The following is a 24304-nucleotide window of genomic DNA, read 5'->3' on the forward strand; positions in this document are numbered from 1 at the left end:
GTTTAAAAAAAAATAAGATAAATCAGACCCTAAATTTAAATTGTGCTGATATAAATCATTCATGCAACAGATTGCCTTTATTTATTGCCTTTGTTTGCAGAGCAAGAAATCTGTTAGATGCACCTCATAGAATTCACGGATTAAAAAATAAAAATCTTTATGAGATACAGGCTTTGTGCCCAAAATACAGCACTTTCCTATTAAAACCTTTAGCCATCTTCAGAGGGAACATTCTGGCATCGTTTCCCCCATCATCTTCCTCCTTCTCACTCTGAAGTTCCTTCCCAGTCACAGGGACGCGTTTCATGCTCCAGCTCTGGTGGCCCATGGCCCATGGCCCTTCTGATCTCAGCTCCAGCCCATCTCCGGCCCAAGGAGCCAGCAGCTCTTCCCCCAGCCCGGAGGAGACCTGGCAGCAGCCTCACAAGCAGCAGAGCACTGGGGAGGAGAAAGTGACCTCGTATCTGCTCTTGGGACCAGAAAGTGAGGACAAGAGTTCATTTCAAAAAAATCTAAGTGGGGCAGTCTTTCAAAGACCGAGAGTCACCTCTCAATAGTGGGACATCTGGTGACATTAGCTGAAGTTTCATAAAAGCTCCCTATGGCCTTCTCAGAAATAGAGCAGGTTTCAAAAAGAAAGAAAGAAAATACAGAGCCCAATGTATTGGTGTTGATTTATCTCCATCTTCTGTCATAAGGTACTGCTAAATCCAGCAAAGGACCTTAACTTGATTTTCTTCTCTGAAACAGGAGAGGTGGCTAGTCATGAATGTATGTTATTTACAAAGACGTGGTTTTGTCCTGCTTTCTTTCTTTATTTCATTATTTATTGAGTAAGATAATAGCTTATGGTACTTACACAGAGCCAGCTGTTTGCAGGATGCCAAGAGCAGGTGGTCTGGGAGGCCTCTGATGAATTGCAAAAGACACTTACCAGCTGCTATCGCTGTGTGAAATGAGCAAACCTGCAAAATCTTTATTTTCAATTGGATTGTACTTTTAAGTAAGCAAGGGAGACAGCCAGTATAACTACAGACCATGACCAACAACCCACATAAAGTGTGTGCAAACACAAGTGATTAATGTACCAGGATTTCAAAACATCTAAAAGGTACGAGTCAGGTTTAATAGGGTGCCTGAGAGGGAAGGGGAGCAGGAAGGGACGGGTGGGCGCTGGGGTATGCATGGAGGGGCTGCAGGGCAAGGGGCTGCCTACGTGAAAAAAGGAATAAGGGAAGAAGGAACTATTTGATGAGACTTAATAGTCTATATTGGGCTCTTAGCAATTCCCATATTTTTATTCTGTCTTGTAAACAATGATGTTGGACTTGAAAGTTTTAATGGTCTTTTTCCTTCTTCCTCTCATCACCCCCGCCCCTCTTTTTTTTTTTTTTTTTTTTCAATTATGTAGGGCACTCTTGTGTGCTGCCTCACCAGGGCACAATCCTTTGGTGGTAACCACATTCTCAAATGGTCACCGAAGAGATGCAGGGATAATGGGTTACAAAGACAGACATTAATAAGGTAAGATAAGAGAGGGGAGGTTTATTAATTTTTCAAGTAAAGTTAGGATGCCCAAGGGCACAGTAAAACTGTAAAGAATCTAGTGAGGGATGAGAGGCCTAGCTGATTAATGCAAGTCAGCTGTCCTCAGAGGGTGATTGCAATAATGATGAGATTATGGAAGAACCTGCTGAAGACAAATGAGATGCATGTGGAATAAAAACTAAGTGTCCTAGTTACTCTTTTGGAGTGCACGATGGATTTTATTAAGGAGGAACAGCAATATAAATTACTGCCAACTGAGATGCCAAAGCAAGGAGCTGGGCTTGCTTTGCTGGAGTTTCTTTACCTGAGACATAGCACGCAACCCAGGGTGCCTCGCTTGAAAACAATCCAAAGAAAACATGGAAAAGTTAAATGGGGGCTTCCTCCCCTACTGCAAAAGAAGATATTTCTGCTTGATCTCTTTGATGTGCCTTTCCCTCCACTCCCCTGCCTCCCCCTTCAGCTCCATTACCTCATTGCTTTCCTATGCTGGGGCGGATAATTCAGGGCTTCCCAGTCTGTCCCAGGAGCCCTTACCCTGTCCAGGAGCGGCTCTTCTCCAGGCAGCCCCACCATGTAGTGCATGAATAAGGCAACTTTTCTGAGGGTGGCAGTTTTTCCAGGCTGCCTTCCTGCCTTTTCTGACCTACCTTTCCCATCTTCTCATTCCTTGCCTTTTCCCCCCATTCCCTTGCCACTCATACCACCTTGTCCTTGATGTCCCAAACTTCTCCTTTTGCCTCTCTGGTTTTCCCCCCTCTTTCCTGGGTGTGGTGCTGCCTGCCAGTTTATTCCACCAGCCCTGTGACCACCACCGTGACCTCCCGGTGCCTCATTTCTATACAGTAACACGGGGACCAGAGACATGATTATTATTACCTTTACGGGTGTTTGGGAGTTGAGCATCACGCAGAAGACTTGGCAGGGTAGTGTGTCCTCTGCAGAGCCTAAAAGGTGTAGGATTAACTGCCCGAAGCAGGAGGGCAGGGGATGGCTTCCAGATGCAGGGGGCTGGCGAGCCTGCGCTGAGTCGCGCAGTGGGAACCAAAGTGTAATTAACAGCGTGGTAACAAATTGCATGACGTGGTCTCTTGTATAAATTTTCCAGGTCCTCTGTTTCTTTTTAGTGTACTAACTGTCCATGGTAACAGGAAATAAGGAATTATAATATTGACTGCTTCTGTTACAGTGCAAATTCAGCATTTCCATTAGAAAATCTGCTTCTAATGGGTTTGAGTAATATAATCATGAACTTTCACTCAGGATTAATCCTGGTATTTAGAGGTCCCAGCCGGACTGTGGTTTTTTCCCCTACAAAATTCAGTAGATCAGTCTGGGTATTATAAGGCTTTACCACCTCCCCACAGCCCAGAGTTTTCTCCTGCACACTCTCACCTTCCCATTTTTGTCCTTGTAAAGTGATGGTATGGTCTTCTCATCTCTTTTGCTTTGACTATTATTTTTTTTTTTAATGGATGTAAGTAACTACTGGATGTCAAAACAGGCTTTTCTCCCTCAGTCTGAATATGTAATTACCTGATAGATGGGCATTTCTGTATTATTAAGATGGTCTAAATACATATTTATGCAGCAGACAGTAATGACTTGGTTTTAGCAGCTCCCTACATATATATTTACATGACAGACCATAATGTTCTGCAGCGTCAACCCCCATAAACCTCGTTTGTGACACCCTGAATCTGCTGCATTTGGCTCCTGGTGCTGCAGACGCGTAGCACAAATTTACTTGGGGATCCCCTCTCACTGGGGAAGTGGTCACTGCTGGACAAAGGGAAAATGACGTTACATAAACAAAATGTATTTTCCAAAGGAATGGAAAAAAACAAAATTGCAAACATACAAAAATAACAGCCCTAAAAGATCATGTAAGTATCGTGCCTCTGATTCCCAGTAGCAGATGTTTCGGGTGTTGAAACTCCCACCAGAACAGCTGCAGGAATGTAGAATCACATCTGGGCTTGCGACGGGGCTGCATCATTACCCACCGACAGCAAAACAGCCAGATGCTTCCAATTCATTTTAGGGACAGAGCTTAAAGTTTGAGCCCGTGAACATCCCTGCTTTACAACCGCTACTTACTGTTGGCTGCGGCCGTTCCTGGGTGTGCCACCAAGGTGGTGGCATGAGCTACCTGAGTGGCACTGCAGTGGGGTGGCTCACCAGCAGCCCTTGAGCATGGGGGGCAGAGCCAGGGCAGGGGTTCTGGGCTGGCTCGGGGCCAGCAGGGCCAAGCTCTGGGAACTGAGGATGATCTCTTCAGCCCCAGAGAAGGGCAGTATTGCTGCTCTCAGTTATTGCCACAATCCTCTGTGGGCCCTCCTCCCTCATTGCAATGTCTGCGACGCCTTTCCACTCCTGCCACGTTCTGCCTCCAGTGACTGTGTTCAACATACTCTATGTGTTTGGTGATGGTGCTTCACAGGTACTGCAGGACACATAATGGGAGAGTGCCTCAAATCTAGGCACTGGAGGCAAGTGAGGGCAGCTGACTCGGCCTTGGAGTCTGGGTGCTTTTGTCTCCTGCCACCCCTCCATCCCTGCACTGGCTCTGCTGGATGGAGTGACCTGTGGACTGAAGACGTCCCCCTCCAGCAGCACTCACGTTCACATGTTAAAGCTGCTTGGAAGGAATAAGTTTTGCTTTCGCTCTGGCTCCTTGGAGGCATCCAGACCAAGACTCCAGCTCCCGTTGCACAAGTAGGTCAGCTGAAGATGTTTTCTCCAGGCGACGGTTACTTGGTCTACTGAGTACCTAAAGTATGACTTACTTGGTTGCTCTCTAGCAGTGTTTTTCTGTCTCTCTAATGGGACTTCAAACTCAGTGGTGACAGCTGGATTGTGCTAGTTCATCGTTTAATGGAGGGTTGCTCTTACTTACCCGCCGTACCACATTTCCGCACTGGCTGATGCCTGGCAGTGGTTAGCCCTGCTGCTAGGATGAAAGAATAGCCTTGTCTCCCTGGCTTCTAACTTGTCTCAGTGATAGTGCAGGCATAGGCACAGACAACCTCTTTCTCCAACCTGATATTCAAGAGAGAAATAGTCTTAAAGCATAAATATATGGCTCTGGTATCAATATCTAGCTTCTGTACAAAATCTGGAGTCTGAACCTGTTCAGAGGTAGGTACTGACTCCTGGACCGCTGGGACAACTCAGAGAGATGGTATTGCCCTCATCACACCATAGTTATTAATGTGATAATTTATTATTTTGCATGTAAACACATATAAATAACTGAGGATGATTAGTTACACGATTTGCAATAAATTGACCAATTTAGTCAAAGGCTGTTACTGCACAACCAAAGGTTGTACGGTATTGTTTTTAAAAAAGAACTGGTAGAAAAAGGAAAATGACAGTGTAAACATTCACTACAATGTGCTTGTCCACCTTTCTGTTACCTGCCCGGTGGCCACAGACACAGGAAAGGCAGCAGAAGGTTTTAATATAGCTTCTAAAATGCATACGAGAATCACACACAGGCTCCAGTTGACTAATGGTGCCGAGGTTGTTTAGCTAAGCTTACCGGTGTCAAATGGTTTAAAGGACAGACATATGAGCAGATGGATTTCTCCTTCCAGGGCAGAGGATTAATTGCCAGTGAGGCCAAAGGCATCCATGCTCTTGCATGAGAAGACACTTCTCTACTTGCATGTTGTCAGGCAAGATCATTTTTAGAGGGATTGATGACAATTTTGGGCTTTAAAAAAAATATTTCTAATCTACAAATCAGAACATCCCTCTCCCCAGGGAAGGGATATTGTGTGGTTTCATATTATTTTGATTATGGTTGATGAACGTATGTTATGCCAGAAACAATAAGGTTCGATAAGGTTAGATACTGCTGAGAGTGTATTGCTCTCTCAAATTGATCCTTTAACTGAGATCTTCCCTCCTCACTGCCACTGTATGAGGATCAGGAGGAGGAGGAACAGAACAGCGCTTGAGTCAGATGGGATGAGGATGTGGCGAAACTCTCCCTGGTGCAGGGAGCCCCATTCTCCATGTCTGTGATCTGCAGGAGCGTGGGTTGCCATGCTGCTCTCATGGGGAAGAGTCCCCAGCCCATGCCATCTGCACCAGTCTGTCACCCTGGATTTCCATAGCCCTTATTTCAGTTCTTTCTTTTGGGGTTTTCATAACCACCTTCTTAGCTTTATTGAAGAGGAGGAAATGGTTGGAGGCAGGTTCCTCCCTTTGAACGCTGTGAAGCCCCCGTGGTGGGGTGATTGCAGGGTGCTCCTGAGCCTGGGGAGGGCTGTACTCACCCTCCAACATGTAGGTGCTGTTCTTCAGCTTCTGAAGGAGAACTGGATAAATAGCGGGAAGCACAAAAATCCAAAAAGGTTCATAAGCACCTCAGAAACAAATTACAGAGCGTAAACTCCCCACGGCCCAAGGCTGTTGTTGAGGTGGCAATGACAGGCAAAGCAGACTTGCTTAAAAATACCTGCAAGGGTTCTTACGAGTTCACCTATGAATGCAAATCCTTTCACTGCCTGCGAGGTTCATTAATGTCATCATTGCATTGGGTGGAAGCAAAATGGCAGTATAGAGCAAGTAATGAAAACAAAGGTTAAGTATAATTTCCCTGCTTCCCAAGGGAACAGGTGGGTTTTTTTTTCAGGAAACAAATTCCTGTCTATGCATGAGAAATTATGCAGCTTTCTTTTTTTCCTTTCCATAATTTTTTATACAAAACTTGATCAGAAAGAGGAAGACCATATTAAACTAGTGTCTATTTGGAACAGAACATAGTATTATAGACTAGAGTACATGAGAGAAATCAATAGCTTTGTATAAGCGTGAAGTCCACAATCTCTCTACAGTCGTACCTTAGAGAATATATGCATTTTAACTGTCTTTGTATAAAACCTTCTAGGGAACTGAACATAATAATAACTAATCATGTAATTAATACTTAATTTATAAAGGGCACAGTATGCCCCACTCTCCTAGAGAGGCATTTGGGGTGATAAGCAACTGAAAAATAGAATTCAAATAAAAATAATTCATTAAAATGAAGACAAGAAGGATAATAAATAAAATGCATACAGAAGAAGTAGAAAGGGAGGAAAGATGTGCCTATGCAGATGCAAAGGCAAAACAGAAAAAACTTAAAAGGTCCCATCCTCATCCTGCTCCTAACAAGACTCCCATTCACTGTGGTGGAGTGGAGACAGGGATATCACGGAGAGCCTTGGGGAATCATCATGTGCTACCTTATAAAACCAGAAAAGACATCCACCTTCCATCAACTGAAAGCCTAGTCGGTTTGTGAGCTGGAGGTTTCATCATGCTTGGTAGCCACCAAGAAACCCTACTAAGTGAACCGAATGCCACTTATCTGTGCGCTCACTGACTTCTTCAAAATAGATTCCATCTCGCGCTGGAGCTCACCCTCAGGAACTCAGCATCACTTCTCTTCCAGCAGCATGTCATAGTCCTAGGAGAAGTTAGTATCTACCAGCCCATCTGAAATCCCAGAACTTGCAGGATATATTGGACAACTGTGGTTTGATGCTTTACATCATCCTTTGGAAAGCCATGAAGTAGTGCATACCAAGTGATGAAATCAAATAGGCTTTTTTTTTTTCTTCTTTTTTTTTTTTTTTTAATGGGTTGTTTTCCCTCGTATTTCTGTACTTCCTCCATAAGCAAATAATGCCCTCGCAGGGCATGAGAATGAAGTCACAATTTGCAACTGTGGCAGAGAAACTATTAAAAGTCTATAAATAAATATTTTTATTACAACAGTGCTGCAAGAGCCAGTACTTTCTGAGAACCATATTCACATCAAGATGGGCTGGGGGACTATGTTCAGTTACTGATGATGGTTACTTGGAAGTGTTTGACTGGAGATGTATGCAGCCTTCTCAATATTCTTATTCAGTTGTACAATTCCAAGCCCTGCAGTGTTGTTGTCCCTTAAGAAAACTGCTTTCTATTTCAAAAGCACCAACTCTGAATGTTAAATTGAAAGGAGATAAAAGAATCACAGTGGTAAAAGCTGCACAATTCTACCCTCTTCGTTATACAACAAGCTGATCCAGTATTTGTTTCTTTAGATTTTTATGCAGATATAAAAGGCTACTTTGGGAAATCTGTAACACTATTATTAAATGTCACTGAGCAGAGTTGAGCATAGCGATGACTCACCCTCAAAAGATTTGATTTAGTTTGCATTGGCTTCCCAAGTGCCAAGTTCTCATTTTGAACTATATCAACCACAGTGCCCAGATCTAATGTAAGGACCATTCACATCAGCAGGAGTCCTTCCTCTAGCTTCAGTGGCCTTTGGATCAAGATCTTAGTGAGAAGGGATGGTCTAGAAATTTTAATATTGTTAATCACGAGTAATAATTATCCATAATTCATAAAGACCAACTGAAAAATCAGACCATGTTGTGCTATACAGCACAGACAGTGGAATATAGTCTGTGCCATAAATCTATAAAAACAATCCAGATACAGTATTGGGAAGGGATGTGATCCACCATGATTCTATATGTCATGGTAGTAGTAAATGTCATGTTAGCTAGATTTATTTTTTAATAGGTTAAGAAAGACAAGAAAAAGGAAAGGTGAGAGAATTTTGAACAAAACCCAGATGAAAGAAAGGACTAGGAGAAAGAAGATTCATAGTTTAGAGGTGAAATGAATGTAGAGAGGCTAGAGGATGGGAAGGGTGTGAGTGTTGAAGCCATGAGCATAGAGTAGGGACTGGTATATGACTAATCAGAATATTCCTACCAAAAAATTAGCCAAATCCTTAATTTGAACAATATTAATCCAGAATGGCCTGAAAAGCCCCAAATATCGATGGACTTACTTCAAGTATGATAGTTAAAGATATTTGCACACCTAATGTGATGTCTTCCCAGTCAAATATTTCTATGTGTTAGCACTTAAGTAGGCACTACTTAGGGAGTTAGTTACATCAGAAAAAGTCCACTTTTAGTCGCTAATGGGGCCACATTTGAGCTTCTTAGAACTTCGGGGCAGTTCAGGTTTGGATCTAGAGTTTAAGGCATCCTGTGGTACTGGGAAGGGAAGCCTGATGCGATGTTCCAGTGTTATTTAAATTATGGACTGACACTGGAGGAGTTTAGCTGTGAAACTCCAGTACAAGGCTAGTGAAATGGAAAGTGTATATAACAGTCTAATCTTCCTGCCCTGTTCAGATAAGCATAAAAGGTCTGCATGGATAGATAAAACATTGCTCAGTAAGGAAAGTAATTTTCCATCTTACCCTTTTATAATTGAACATCAACATTTTCTCCCACTTCCATGAGCTACTTGAACAATTATTTCTATTAAGAAAATGGACTTGAGACTCTACTACTTTAGGGAACCCTTGTATTATCTTGCTTAAGTTAAGGGGCTTTGGTGACAGTGGATCTTCACAGTAGGATGTCGCTGTTGCACTCAGGGACTCCCTGCTTTTTGTAGATAGGCAGCATTATGACTTCTATCTCCCTTGTAAAGTCCAAGAGACATCAGAGAAGGAAACAGGGAGAAGAAGTGGGACAATGCTGGTGAGCTGCTCCCTTGGAGGTGGTGGGAAGCACAGAATAAATTAGAACAGCTCTGAGTTTCTGTAATTTTCACAGCGGGCTGGACATGCAGAGTTGCTGAGAATTAACACCTGTGTTTCTGCAGAAGCAAATCCTTGGGAGAAGTGTCGCAGATTTTGATAGAGGTGGGAGCAGCAGGGTTCTAGAGAAACCAAAAGGCATCCCCTGGAAATGTTTTCAATGCCTTAAGGATTTAAGGAGAATGCTATTCTCCCTGTAACAAACATATTACTTTTAGGTACCATGGATGCATAGAGATAGTATGGCACTAACCTATAAATAGCGAGGTATGTGTTTATGCCTATAACATTCTCAAGAAAAGTTTAAAAACCTTAAAATGTGTTTAATTTTGCAGTTATTTTCTGAGAAGGAATCTGGGTAAAATAGAATGGAATTGCAGGTGACAATAAGATACCACTCATTGACCAACTCCCTATGGATCAGTGAAGGTTTAAATCTGTGGGGAAAATCCTCTAGTTCAGAGTATGTCACAGAAAAGATTATTTCAACGTCTAACAAGAAGATGGATATAAATCAAAACTCACTGAAAATCCCCAGGGGTTTTGAAATGTGTGATAGTGTTGAGAAAAGCTTTCTGCCTTTCCCACCCCAGCATGCTGCTTGACTGACAAGGAGCCTGCATGCTACGAAAACCACTGCCCAACTGGACAACAGGCACTTCACCCTGTGTCTGCTCCCTTGAATAGAGGTTGTTACCTGCTTGCAGATTTTCTTTCATTTTCTTTTGAGCAGTGAAGACATTTAGTGATTTTTGTCCTGTAGTTCACTTTTGTGCTGCCCAGAGCCTTGCTACTGTAGGAGAGTATGGCAAGTTGCTGGTGGTGAAGAGTCCAAGGACACTACCACCTGCCAGACAAAGTCTACCTGGGATGCGCAAGAGGTGGGAATTCATAAGGACTGCTTTGAGAGACGTGGGAAAACATGGGAAGGAGACAAAAAACATTTATGAGATGACTTATAAATAAAAAGTACATGACAGCAGTAGAAGCGATAGGGATGGAGGTAGAACTTCCAAGAGAAAATAAAGGGACAAAACCAGATGTGGTAAAAGACAAGAAAACAGGGAAGGCTTGTTACATATCAGGCCTTAAAATGTTATTTTCCTCCCCTCATTCTTGAATCCTTTTCAGTGCATTTAATAATACAATGGTTGAATTATAATTCATTAATTGCCTTCACTGTAAGACCTTACGGAATGTTTATTTAATTCCCCCAGTTTTGAGCAATTCAGTTACATCATACCAAATGTGGGCAGAAAGGAAAAAAAAAACCCCACTCCTCCTGTGCAGGGTTAGCGATATATAAAGCAAAGGAGAATCAATTTAATACATCACCACTGCAATGTGAATTTCTAGAACCGTTCAGCTGAAAAGTACAATCCCACCAGTCTGATACCATGAAAATGAAAGTTGATGTCTGCCTGGATCAATTTTATCATGAAAATAATGGCATCACTCTGGGCACAAGATTTAAAGCCTTCAAGGCTTTGGGGAAGACACACTCAGTAACCTACATACAAAAGCAGATTGATTGAGAGTGGCTGGAACACACATAAAGCTGACATTTTTACCCGTCTGGGCCTTTATCAAGACTGATAGGCTGAAACATTGTCCTTCTGAATGTTCGCGCTGCTTTCATATGTAAGCTCCTGGGTTTGCATTACTCTTGAGGCTTTCACAAGGTGTGTGCACAGTACATGTGATATACCACCGGATATGTCTTGATGGTGCAAAGAAAATGAGCTAAATTCATCCTCCATCTAGGTGCCTCAGCAAGGAGAGGTTATTTTCACTCTTTTTATAAACAAAGCGGTCTAAACACAAAGAGGTAAATGTTCTGAGAACAAACAACCTTTCATGCAGATATAATCTTTGGGTACCCATCGCCCAGCCTTGATTATACAGGACCTTTTACCTGCTGCTGGGTGCCTGACCTGGCTTACAACCTGCAGATCTCTGGCCCCTTTAGCTTCGCAGGGAGGTGGTGCCGTTCAGCAAACATTTGCCCTAGCTTAAAATAAAGCAACTCGTTGGTAATTGCAAGTGTGAAGAAAAGTTACGAAAGTGTGGCGGTGAACTAAAATGAACCTGGGTTCATTTTAGGAAGTAAACAAAGGCTAATGAAAATGCTCATAAAGAAGAAAAAAACTTAATATGCAGTTATGAAAACATATAGTAATTATGAACATTAACAGCATCAGAGGCTGGTGCAAAGAGAGTTACTTGGTATTTCCCTGAAGATAAAAAGCCATCTGTGTGCATCAGGAATCATCATTTTTTAGTTCTCCGGGGTACAGGATGATATGCAATTTCTAAGCCTCCATTTACTACATACAAACGTTACTCTGTGCGACAGTGGCTGTCAAAAAGCGTTCCACACGTAATGGCAAAAAGCAAATGCCTAATAAGATAGATTCACAAGTTACCACGTAGGTGAACAAATGCAAGGAAAGCAAAAGATTTCAAGTAAATTTAGTTAATTCTATGGAATAAGCTACTTTTCAGCTTACCTTTCTCCTACTTGACTCCAAAACATCAAGAAGTTTCTACTGTATTTGATGAAGGAAGGAGGAGATGCAATTTGCATCACTGCGATCTTTAACTCCCAGTGATCAAACCCTGGTTTGGTAGTCAGGAACAGCTGTGGTCAGATGGCTTTGGTGCTGGAGAGCAGACCTCGGAAGACCTCTGATCTTGTTTCTGGTCTAGTTTTTGCAACTGTCTTCCAAATTACTGTCTGTTTCTTGGAGTTGCAATGTACAAATGCAAATTTTTTGCCCAATGTATCCAAAATTATTTACCTATGAAAAATACCAATCTAAAATAACAAAATATTTGTTAGAAAATGATAAAAATGACCAGTCTGCATGTTTTTAGAAAAAATAACTTGTTACAGCTGACTGAAAAGGGGAAAATGCAGCTTATGCCAGATCCTAGTATTTAATATTTGTTTTTGTGTTCCAATGAAGGAGAAAAAATTAATTATTATGAAGTGGAGAGCTCAGAAAGCTATAATTTCAGGAATGCCAGCATTTTCTATCAAGATTGCAAACATAGCCAAATGGATGTATTTGGTTGATAAGGTTGGCTTTGTGCATAGGTTTGGTCTAATGCTTTTTCATTATATGGAGCATATCTTTATCCTACCTCTCTTCTGTACATGTATTGCTATTTGCTCTATCTTTCCAGGTTATTTATATTGCTTTGGTTTTTGAAAACTGAGAAATTTTGCAATATATGATACAATGAGACAGCGCTTTAGCACAGAGCAGGAGTGCAGCTGTCAAGCAAGGCTCCTGACCACCTCTGCTTACCACAATCAGCTTTGCAATGGTCTTGGAGAAAGCAAACTGGATTGCTTTTGAGTGAAGCTGGGTCAGAAACATAGCTGTTCTGGCTGCTAAGGGGATTTTTGTACTTCAAATCAGACTAGAACAAAATGTGTAGAATAAAATGTGCTACATAAACCAAAATATGAATAATGTGGCTCTCAGGTCCTCAGTTCTGATAATTTTACGTACCTGTTGTACCAAATTACTTGCTAATGCTGTTTGCTACACCCCTATCACCTTCAAATCCAAGGAGACAAAGCAAGAAGAAAATACACGCACACCCACAAAAACATAAGGGTAAAAGAATCATTATTCATATTGTAGGCAAGCAAGAAAGCCAGAATAGTTTGTCTTCTGGTTCCCAGCTTAGAGACCACCCACTAGATGACTGGTGGTTCTTTTATCAGTTGTAAGTTATTACCACATTTGAGAAGGTGTCAGTGTGGGACCACAAAAGTAGGGAAGGTCTTAATTTGTCATGAAGGCTAATTAACATTATCCTGAAAAAATAAGGAAATAATTGTTTTCCATGTTCAGCACACCTGTTGAACAGACACACTGCCCAATACGTATATTGACAGATAACCCAACATGATAATTTCAGAAGACTAGAATGGAGACTAATTTGTTCACACATTAAATTAAAAACAGATCAAGGGAATGTAATCACCAGTTTAGAACTGTCACCAAGTAGATTAATTCTCAAAAAATGAACCCACATATCCCCTTTTCAATGAGTAATTAGCCTAACCAAAATGCAAACTCATGGCTCAGAAGTGAGGGTATTACAATCGTTTATTCACTGATGGTCTTGACGTATATTCTTGGGTGTGTTTTTAGTGCAAGAGGTGGCTTGAGAGCCTTTGGGGGCTGGGACCACATCTTATGTTCCTAATTGAATAAGAAGTTGGGTAAACTGCTATTTATAGGCGCTTATAAATAGTGAAAAGGTTTTAAACTGCAATGTTGCATACAGTTTGGGTCACCCCAGTTCAAGAAGGATGAACTGAACATGGAAAGTGTGCTGTGAAGGGATGCTATGATGGTGTGAGGATTAGGGGAGTTCTTCGCAATAGAAAAGACTAGGAGATTTTGGCTTGCTTATGCTCAGAAAAGCTGGAAGGGAGTTAAACATAAAAAAGGACTTTAGCAAAACTAGATTGTGGATCGGCCCTTTAACAGTGGGGACAAAAATACATACCAGCCTGAAAGATGGCATTTGATGAGCTTCTGAAAGGGTATTTCAGACAGCAGTGTCCAAGAGAGCCATGGGTGAGAGCTGATGATCCACTCCCAGCTTTCTAAAACTATTGTTTATTTCCATACACAAAGCCTGTTTAAACTGTCTGCCCCGGGAGCAGACCCAGGAGCTGATTCTGGCTTCCAGTCATGCACCTCACTTTGTGAGAGACTCAGCCTGCTTCTCCACCTCACCATCATTTCTTGGAGCAGTAGTGAAATAAGAGCTGTAGATCAAATAGTAAATTATGATACTACTATAATAATAGTAACAGTGGAGCTGTTTTATACAATTATAGACATCATGAAGGCAAATGGCAAAGAAAAATGAGTCCCAAACTCAGCTGGTCAGAGTAAGCTCTTCCAAGTAGGAGCTATCTTCTATTCTCCATTTCACTGTGCCTAAAACGAGTCTTCTTGGCTGGGCCTGGCACAGTATCATACAAAACTTACAAAAGTCCATATTGACACCACCAGGACTTATTTTCAAATTGTTTTCCAAATTTCTATGAGCAATCTTGTGCTATTCCCTTTCTTCCTTTTGAAAAAGCAAATATTTGTTGCTGAAATAAAATTTTAAAATATCAAAACTGGTCCAATTTGCTGTTTCAGCCAACTTCCACGCACAGTCAAATTTAGAGGCATTTTGTAATCTACATTTATCACGTGTTTCTTACAGACAATTTTCTGACCCCCAAAAAAGTTTTTTACTCCTTTATACGTTCCCTCTTGATATTCAGCTGTATTGGTCGCTATTGATGGAGTTGTCTGAATTCCCTTCAAATTGTGTTTTTTGCCAGGGAAATCTTGCATTCTAGATCTGTATGTGATTTATCTGAGATGCTGTCAAATCAATGAAGTTTTGCTTCAGCTGCCAGAAAAAATCTATGCTGTAGTTATCACCATGAGGGTTTAACTAGTCATCATGTAGGTGGTAATAAGTGAATAAAAAAGGGGGCAAAATGGATCTCACACAACAGAGACCTCATCCTTTCTTCCAATCTGGCCTGGACCATGGACCTGCCCTCTTCATTTCAGCTTGGTTCTGTTAAGTGCTTCTCTTCTCTTTCACGGTCAGGGAAAAAAAGTCCCCACAACTTGGGTCCGTGTATCAGACTGGTCACCTTTGTAGCAATTATATTTTAGTGCCATTCTGGTACCAAACCAAGCTCTGCTGAGTGCTGTCACAGCAAGCACTAGCACCAAAAGGGGAAAGGCAGCTTTTCCAACCAATTCGGTATTTTTCTGCCACTTTATAATGTCTCACACTCTCTTACCAAAGGATGAAACCAAACTGAGTGGGGAAGTGGACATTTCAGAAGGGAAAGCCACCCTGCAGGAACACCTGGATAGGGTGGAAGAGTGGGCTAACAAGAACCTTATGAAGTTCAACAAGGACAAGTGTAAAGTCTTGCACCTGGGAAAACATCATCCAAGCGTGCAGCACCGGTTGGGATCTACCCAGCTGGGGAGCAGCTCTGTGGAAAGAGACCTGGGGGTCCTGGTGGACAACAAGCTCGATATGAGTGAACAGTGTGCTGCTGCAGCAAAGAAAGCCAACAGGATGTTGGGTTGCATCAACAAGGGCATCACCAGCAGAGATAAAGAAGTCACCATCCCACTCTACTCAGTGCTTGTCAGGCCACACCTGGAATACCATGGTCAGTTTTGGTCCCTGCTATGAAAAAAGAATTGGACAGGCTGGAGAAGGTCCAGAGAAGGGCCACAAAGATGATCAAAGTACTGGGAAGCCTGCTGTATGAGGAAAGGCTGAAACAACTGGGTTTGTTCAGCCTCAACAAAAAAAGGTTTAGGGGAGATCTTATTACCATGTTTCAGTAGTTAAAGGGTGGCTACAAAGAAGGTGTTACATGGAAAAGACTAAGGGGTAGTGGGTACAAGTTACTCCTGGGGAGATTCCGACTGGACACAAGAGGAAAATTTTTAACACTGCAAGCAATCAGCCATTGGAATAATCTCCCGAGTGAAGTGGTGTATTCCCCAACACTGGGCACTTTTAAGATTCAGCTGGACACGGTACTGGGCCATCTTGTCTAGACCATGCTTTTTCCAAGAAAGGTTGGACCAGATGATCCTTTAGGTCCCTTCCAACCTGGTATTCTATGATTCTTACTCTTTCCTCAGGCAATGGGACTGTGAAATTCAGAAATATGCAAGTTTAATTCAGCTACTAGTACTTGCTGCGTTTAGCTGCTTCTGAGATTATTTATTTATGTATTTGAAAATGAGTGTGTGTGAAAAGTTCCCAATTAAATGCCCTGACTATAAAACCTTCATCCACAGAGTAATTATTGCATGCTTGGGATGAAGCCTGCATAATCCATTACTATGTCACATTGAAAAACAACAAGGAAAACTTGACAAATGAAAATGAACAATTTCTTTTACCCCTAAAAGGGGTTTGTGTCCCTGCTTGTTTTGTATCCCGGTGCTTGTTTTCATAGCAGGGACCAAAACTGACCATGGTATTCCAGGTGTGGCCTGACAAGCACTGAGTAGAGTGGGATGGTGACTTCTTCTTCTCTAGGGCTACCAAGATGATTAGGGGACTGGAACACCTCTCTTATGAAGAAAGACTGAGGGAATTGGGTCTCTTTAGTCTGGAAAAAAGACGGTTGAGGGGGGACCTCATCTATGCTTATAAATACTTAAAGGGTGGGTGCCAGGAGGATGGGGCCAGGCTCTTTTTGGTGGTGCCCAGTGACAGGACAAGAGGTAACGGGCACAAACTTGAGTATAGGAAGTTCCATGACATGAGGAGGAACTTCTTTACCTTGAGGGTGGCAGAGCACTGGAACAGGCTGCCCAGGGAGCTGGTGGAGTCTCCATCTCTGGAGACATTCAAAACCTGCCTGGACGCGTTCCTGTGCAACCTGCTCTAAGGTGGCCCTGCTCTGGCAGGGGGGGTGGACTAGATGATCTCCAGAGGTCCCTTCCAACCCTATGATTATATGATTCTAAAGAATGGGTAAAAAAACTTTACCAAAGTGATTTTTTTCTGTGAAATTTTGTATTTTTGTCATGCATAAAAATGTGAAAAAATGACAGCTACTTTTCCTCAGTAGTCCTAGATATTTGATGCAATTTAGTCTGTGGACTATTGGTGTACCTGAATTAAATCCATGACAAGTCAGGGGCTGCCTGAACACTAAATGCTGAGTCTGAAACGCATTTTTCTCTTTTCTCCAGTGAGCAGAAAAGGAAGAAAAGTGGTTTGGTCATTCCAGCTTGAGGCTTAGGACGAACCCACAGCTCCAGTGCAGACTTTCTGCATGCCAAGGGCATGGGAAGCTCCTCAGGACCCAGGTACATAGCTCTCGGCTCAAATATGAATTTTCAGAACATGCGACAGTAGCTCTTTGTAGCATCCAAATATCCACCAGCGAAGGTCCAAAGCGGCCAAGCTCCTGCTGGGAGAGCACAGAAGGACTCCCACTCCGACACCACGCTTTTCCTTAGCTGTCCCAGTCCTGAGATCTGAGCTACGTCTGCAGCTCTGGGTTTGGTGACCCACGCTTCCCCTGCAGCAAACACAGGGTCTCAGCACACTGGGGGCAGAACAGGGTCCACAGTGGCCCAGCAGAGTTGGCCTCTGTTCAAGAGATGTCAGAGCAGTGTCCAACTTGCTCCAGGAGGTAGGCACGCTATTTCATCCACAAAGAATTTTTTTGCCCTCTTAGAAGCCCAAATCCTCATCTGTTCCCTGCAATCAAGCACTGGACCCTCTCTAAGACCAGTGAGGATCTGCTCCTTCCTGCGCAGCTCAGATGCTGTCCTGCTCCGGTCCCTGGGAGCGATCTCTGTACCATTTCCTTGTCTGCCTGAGGGGATTTGAATGGTGATTTTTAAAAGCTGGTGAAGGGCCCTGTGCATGGGGTTGTTCACGTCTGCTCCTTCTCCATTCTGCTGGGGTCATTCCCTTTTGCATGGAATGCACCTTTACCATAAACTCGACTAGTGAGGTGTTTGCTGGAAGAGAGACCTGCATTTGGCGCCATCCCTCACTGAGGGACACTCCTTGAGATTAGGATTTCCTCTCTCTCTGAGACCTGTTTCACACATAATTACTTGATGTCCAGTGGGAATGCTTCCCCAGGAGGGAATGAGCGCTCTTCTCCCCCTTCGCTCTGCCATCACCTGGTTGTCTCGGCGGCTTCCAAGCTTCCCCTGGCAGAGGAAGGGATTATCCCTCTGTCTCCCCCTGACAGCTCACACCTTGGAAAAGCAGCACAGGGAATGGTGCCCTAACCACCCAGGCTGCTCTTTGAGTGGCCTTTCTGTAGCATCCAGCTTGCCGCTGGCACTCGGAGCGCTTTTTGTGCTGAGTCATGCAAAGAGGAGAGGTGTGGAGAAACGTCTGCTTCATGAGCAACAGCCAGGCTGATGCAGGAAACCGGTGCCAACCCGCTCAGTTCTGTCAAGAGTACAGTGCTCGAGGGCAGCCCTTCAAGACTGTTAATGAAATTAAAACTGAAGATGTAGACACTTCTGTACAGAAAACTCCTAAAGGGTTTGAGACAGGAGCTGAAAGGTGGTGACTGGATGATCTAAATGTGGGATTTCGGTGCCGATAGCTGCAGCTCTAAAACCTCGCATGAATTTTTAAATGGATTTAGTTTATAAATCTTGCTGTAATCAATAGAGCCGAGGTACTTGTACGTGCTTAGGGACCTTCACTTTATGGGATAGTACATAACAAGGTGCTGTATGGAATAGTACTTCCTTGTCTCGCTGTCCCGTGGGAAAAGAAACTGAGAAGAGCATATGAGATGGAGGAGTCAAGCAGGGAATGCGAGGGCAAAAGAAACCACTTAAGGGAGAAGAAATGAGTGCTTAAATCAGAGTTACCTTAGCAGCAGATTTTCAACCTGATTTGGCCCATGAGTAAACCTCAACCAGAGTGCACCAAGACATGAGATGTCTCTTACAGTCCTGCAGAGATCCTATATTTTCTAGCATCCTCCCAGGGTCCTGGGGAACAGCTGCTGGTCACTATCAGAGCTACCAGCCCTGAAGTCAACATATAGCAGCTGCCATAGTGCTTCCCACAGAGCACTCCTCAGCAAATTACCCAGTAGACTTCAGCAGAAATTAATTAAATAGCCGTGGCTTAGCCTGTAATGTAATCAATAGTCACATCACTGTGTTATGTGGATGTAACTGTCTGGTTGCAGAAAGATTATCCAGCACAATGTGGTTTGGGTTTATGTGTCATTATTTAATGATCATTAGCCCCCCAAGGATGAAAAGCTACCTTAAAAATCCAGCTGCCAGTGATGCTGGAATGGTTGCCTTCATACTAATGAACAACTGGTGAAAGTTTCTACATCTAAGGACCAGCTTAGAAATAATTTACTTTCACGTTTTCATGTTGCAGGGAAGTATTTTGTACATAATTTTTTTTTATGAAATTCACCTGCTAGTGATGAAGCTAACAGCTGGCTGCATGTGAAGAGTTTAAGAGAGTGCTAATTAAAATCAATTACATGTTGATTGACCTGCCTTACCAATAAAACATCCTGGCCCACTTTGAATGCCTCATAGATCTCAGCTGGAGCTCGTCTGCAGCGGGAGTTTTCTTTTCCCCCACTGTAGCTATCCCTAATCCAAACCATTATTGATTGCACACCATCTTTTGCAGAGAATGTTCTTGTGCAGTCCTGCTGGCATGCCAACACTGGGGTGAAAGATCACTGGAGGAAGGGGGACTGGCCTTCTGTTTTAACAAGGTGGAAATTTTTGTTGATGCGGGTTCTTCTGGGGAGTTCCTAATGTCCTGATCAATGGCATGTAATGAGCACACGGGTGCAGCTGTCCACGCTGCACTGCACAGTGCTGCCTGCTACTTATCAGGGTTTGCCTAAGTGCTGGGATTTAGGCCTTGCTGACCCTCTTACATTATTTTGGATGAAATAAGATACCAATTTGAAGAATAGCTTCTACCCCAAGGACCTCCTTAGGCAAGTAAGTCCTTAACCATTTACAGCTGCTTCTGCAGCCACTGCCACTGTCAAGGGCAAAGGTTTCCTTTGAAATGGCATTCTCTTTTCAGACTTCATTGATAAGTGATGTTATGCTAAACGGGAACTATGACTTTCATGTATAATGCAGGAAAGCAGATAAACATGAAATACAGGTGTCATTTGCGTACAGATGTCATTTGTTTCTGCAACATATATTCTCTCTCTGACAAGTCTTAGTACTTTTTAACAGGTATGTTCGAGTTCATTCTAGCTATAAAGTTCAGATTCAGATCAGGAGCTGGACTCTGAAGCATCCTCTTTTGGATCATACCAGAGATTTACACTGATATTATCTTGATGCAACAAGACTAATTGCAGGGTATGTAGAAGGTATTTCCTTTCACCAGCCTTTCAGAATAATTCACTGTACTCTATGATAACTATGAGCATGTCATTTTTCTTCTTTATAACATACTACTCTAAGTACAGCAGTTTGCCTGTTCCTATTCATCTCTCTGTGCTAAACTGTCCCATTCTCTTTGGTTCCTTTCATACAGAAACCACATCAGGCTCCTATTCATCTTGTTTCCTGCCTCTGCCGTATCCTTTCAAAAACTGGGTGTACAGAATGCTGTAGCTGCAGCATGAGCATGATTGATGCTTATTGTGGGACTGTGTAATCTCTACTTTCTTTTCCTCTCTTTAAAAATCAGGATAGTGTTCAACTATTTTTCTTTTAGAGGCAATTAAATTCCGAGCAGAACTTTTCATTAAATGATCAACAGTGCTGCTTGGGGACTTCTCCTTAAGCATCAGCATAGCTGCATTCTTCATGTGCCAGTACAAAATGCCTGAGATCACACTACACAGACTTCCATTTTCTTGTGTCAGATATTAGCACTTAAAATTTAACAACTGATGAGCACATTTTGCAATTGGCTGCATTTCTCCATTTTATTCTCTTCTGGGATTTTGATATCCCTAGCAGGGGATGTAGGAAATGAAGGAGACGGTCCTTCAGACTGTGAATTATCCAGAAGCAGCAATAAGGCCTGTAATGTCTCTGTATCAGAGGGAGAGGAGAAGGAGAACAACTAGGGACGCTTTTTAGTCCAGCAGGGTGAGCGACTCTATAATTATCCTAAATGTAGAAAGATGTGGAGTTTTATTTGATGTGATGAAAAGTTAAATGTATTGGGTTTACGTGGTAATGTTTTGGTAGAAGGGGGGCTGCAGGGTTGGCTTCTGTGAGAAGGGACCAGGAGCTGCCCCCGTGCTGGACAAAACTAGTTGCAGCTGGCTCCAAGATAGACCCGCTGCTGCCCAAAGCTGAGCCTGTCAGTGATGCTGGTGGCTCCTCTGTGATAATGTAGCAAAGAAAGGGTGAAAAACACCGGGCAGCAGCTGTGAGAGTGAGGAGTGAAAAAAATGTGAGACAAACAGCCCTGCGGACACCAAGGTCTGTGAGGAAGGAGGGGGAGGAGTTGCTCCAGGTGCTGGAGCAAAGATTCCCCTGCAGCCCCTGGAATAGACCATGGTGAAACAGGATGTTCCCCTGCAGCCCATGGAGGACCCCATGCTGGAGCAGGCAGACATGCCCTGAAGGAGGCTGCAGCCCATGGAAAGCCCAAGCTGGAGCAGGCTCCTGGCAGGAGCTGTAGCCCACACAGAGAAGCCCATGCAGGAACAGGTTTTCTGGCAGAGACCGCAGCCCATGGTGGACCCACACTGGAGCAGTCTGTTCCTGACGGACCGCACCCCCTGGAGAGGACCCACGCTGGAGCAGTTCTTGAAGAATTGCAGCCTGTGGGAAGGACCCATGTTGGAGAAATTCATGAAGGACTGTATACTGTGGGAGGGAGCCTAAGCTGAAGCAGGGAAGAGCATGAGGAGGAAGGAGTGGCAGAGATGAAGCATTATGAACTGACCGTAACCTCCATTCCCCTGCACTGCTTGGAGGAGAGGAGGATGTAGAAGAGTCAGGAGTGAAGTTGAGCCTGGGAAGAAGGTCGCAGGGGGAAGAAGATGGTTTTAGGTTTGTTTTTTATTTCTCACTATCCTACTCTGTTATTAATTGGCAATAAAGTAAATTAATCTTCCCCAAGTTGAGTCTGTTTTGCCCATGATAGTAATTGTTGAGCAATCTCCCTATCCTTATTCTCGACCCACGAGCTTTTCATCTTATTTTCTTCCCCTGTCCTGCTGAGGAGAGGGAGTGAGAGAGCAGTTGGGTGGGCACCTGACAGCCAGCAAAGGCCAACCCACCCCAGTAGGTAATGCACAAATACCTTATCACTAACCTGTAATATTTAACCATAGTTGCCTTCCTATAGATGAATATAGAAGGACACTTCTGGTCAGCTTCTTTTCCACTTGGTCTTGGCTGAATGACCAAGCACAAGTTGAAGTCAGAGGAGACCTTCCTTATTATATTTCTCTTCTTTTCATTCAGACCACACTATATGAACTCATGGTACATGAACTACACAAGAAAAGTACTGTAGTCAGAACTCTGAAGGGCTTTAGTATTGCATTAGTGAGCTTCACTCCCCTTGGTATAATATAAAAATGGCAAAGATGGTATGGAATGAGCATTTTTAATAACTCTCCTAAGTGTTCTATTAACTGCCGTGTATCATACAAATGAGATGCAGAAACTAGGGAAGCATTTTCAGTTGCTGAGTAAAAACAATTTAGGGTGTAAATGTACTTCCAGATCTGCACATAGGAATCCTGCCAATTAGGCTTATGTTACCTTTTATTATTTTTTTAAAAGTTTTAGGAGAGAAATTCATGACACAACAGCTCTAGAAATATCCTTGTATCTAGACAGTGTGCTTTCAAGGCTAAGAATAGCCTGCAATCTGTGCCATGCTGTAATGGCTGATGGTCACCTCTTTGCGTTGGACAGAAGTCAGGGCTCATGCTGGCTCTCTGAGGTGTCTTCTGTCCCAAGTTTTCACCTGAATACCTTCAAGTTCAGTATCAGAGACCTGTCAACTGCCTTGGAGAGCCTTGATCTTCAGACACATCTGCAGTCCCTCACAGGGGCTGGTGGAACCAGCTTGGAGTGGAATTGCTGGAGGGATATTTTTATATATATATATATATGAGTAGAAAATGCTTATGCAGCTAATTAGAGGTAGCTGCGGCATTTTGTGGCATGTTGATATAACGTCATTAAAGTGAAAGGTCTGTCAAACACCTGCTGCTCTCTGCAACCTCCTACCTGGCAGCACTGCGAGGACAGAGAGGAGAGGCATGCACAGCAGAAAAGCTGCTGTGTGGCATACTTTTATTTCAACCAGTGTATGCCACACACAACACAAAATACTGCAATCTTTATTGTTTTCAATTCTCCTTTAAAGTCCTTGGCGATTGTATTTCTCTTTGTTGGTACATAGATACTGTTGTGAAGAGGGATGATACTTATTAATAATGTATTTCTCTCCCTTTCTCTCTCTCTTTTCTTATTTGTATTGGGAAAAAATGGATCAAAAAAATGCATTTTGCTTAAGAGACACAAAAATCATTACTATCCTGATCTTTTCCAGGAAGGCTCAGAGGAAGACTTATATATTGACCTACTATTGATTATCTCTTTCAAAAGTGTTATGCAGAAAAATCTCTTAGATTTTCTGTACAGAATTTGACCTTTTTAAAAAGGCTAATCATGCTCTAGAAAAGCTGTTTTAAATGAGAAGTATCATAATTTTATAGGTAGCAGTGTAAGCAGGAAAACCACTGTGTTGACCAATGTGAATGGCTGTTCTGAATTTGAAGTAATGAAAAGAATGTAACTGCAGATGCCAGGATTATTTAGGTTATACTGCTTGGGTACTTCCTAAGGATCACTAAAACCTCCACCAGATCTGAATGGGACAGTGGGCAAGTGCATTTATGACAAGGAGGAATTTTTATGAGTTGCATTTCCCTGCTCACATGGTAGGATCCACTGGGCAAGTATCTCCTTGACGGCAGAAATATGAGATTTCTTGAGATGGATCATTGGTCAGGTAATTGGTAAATAGAAAGGATAAGGATAGGCTACCATCTAGTGGATACATTGTAAAATCATTACCTTCGTATTTAACCTGTTTTGTGACTTGAATGGCTAAACCAAAGAAAATCAATTCAACCCTTACGTGCTGAAGTGCCACCTGAAAGCTCTCTGACCATGTATGCATTCAGACTGATTTTAAAAAATCTTGCTGTGCTTTCTTCTGATACCTCAAAGCAGCTCTGCTACTCCCAAAGCTAAATGAGACGAGCCAGATAATACCGTATTTGACAGGTGTCCTTATTCCTCATTGACCTCTAGTATCAGGATACAAGCATACAGCCATACATTAGTATCTGCAAGGCAATTTTAAGGTGTAAAGCACAGAGAGAGGTTTAAGATAGACAAAAAAGAGGAAATGAGACATTTAACTCAAATATTATGGCACTTGTCTAAAGGCACAACATAAAATGTCAAGTGTAGTGGTTGAGATTCAGCAATAGCTAAGGAAGGAGCGTGAGTCCAATTTTGTTTATATCTCTGCTATAAGCATTTGGCTTCAGTGCAGTGATTTCTAACATGA

At 42.8% G+C, this 24304-nt stretch overlaps 1 long non-coding RNA gene across 1 annotated transcript; it reads left to right on the top strand.

Annotated features, from left to right (window-relative positions):
- Positions 1 to 1066: 1066 nt before the first annotated feature.
- LOC309668694 lies at positions 1067 to 17053 on the top strand. Its single transcript, XR_014268867.1, has 3 exons — positions 1067 to 1111; positions 1412 to 1524; positions 16948 to 17053. It is a non-coding gene; the product is annotated as an uncharacterized lncRNA (long non-coding RNA).
- Positions 17054 to 24304: the final 7251 nt, after the last annotated feature.

This window comes from Vanellus vanellus (assembly GCF_965231255.1).
Source record: "Vanellus vanellus genome assembly, chromosome: 2".
Lineage (NCBI taxonomy): Eukaryota > Metazoa > Chordata > Aves > Charadriiformes > Charadriidae > Vanellus > Vanellus vanellus.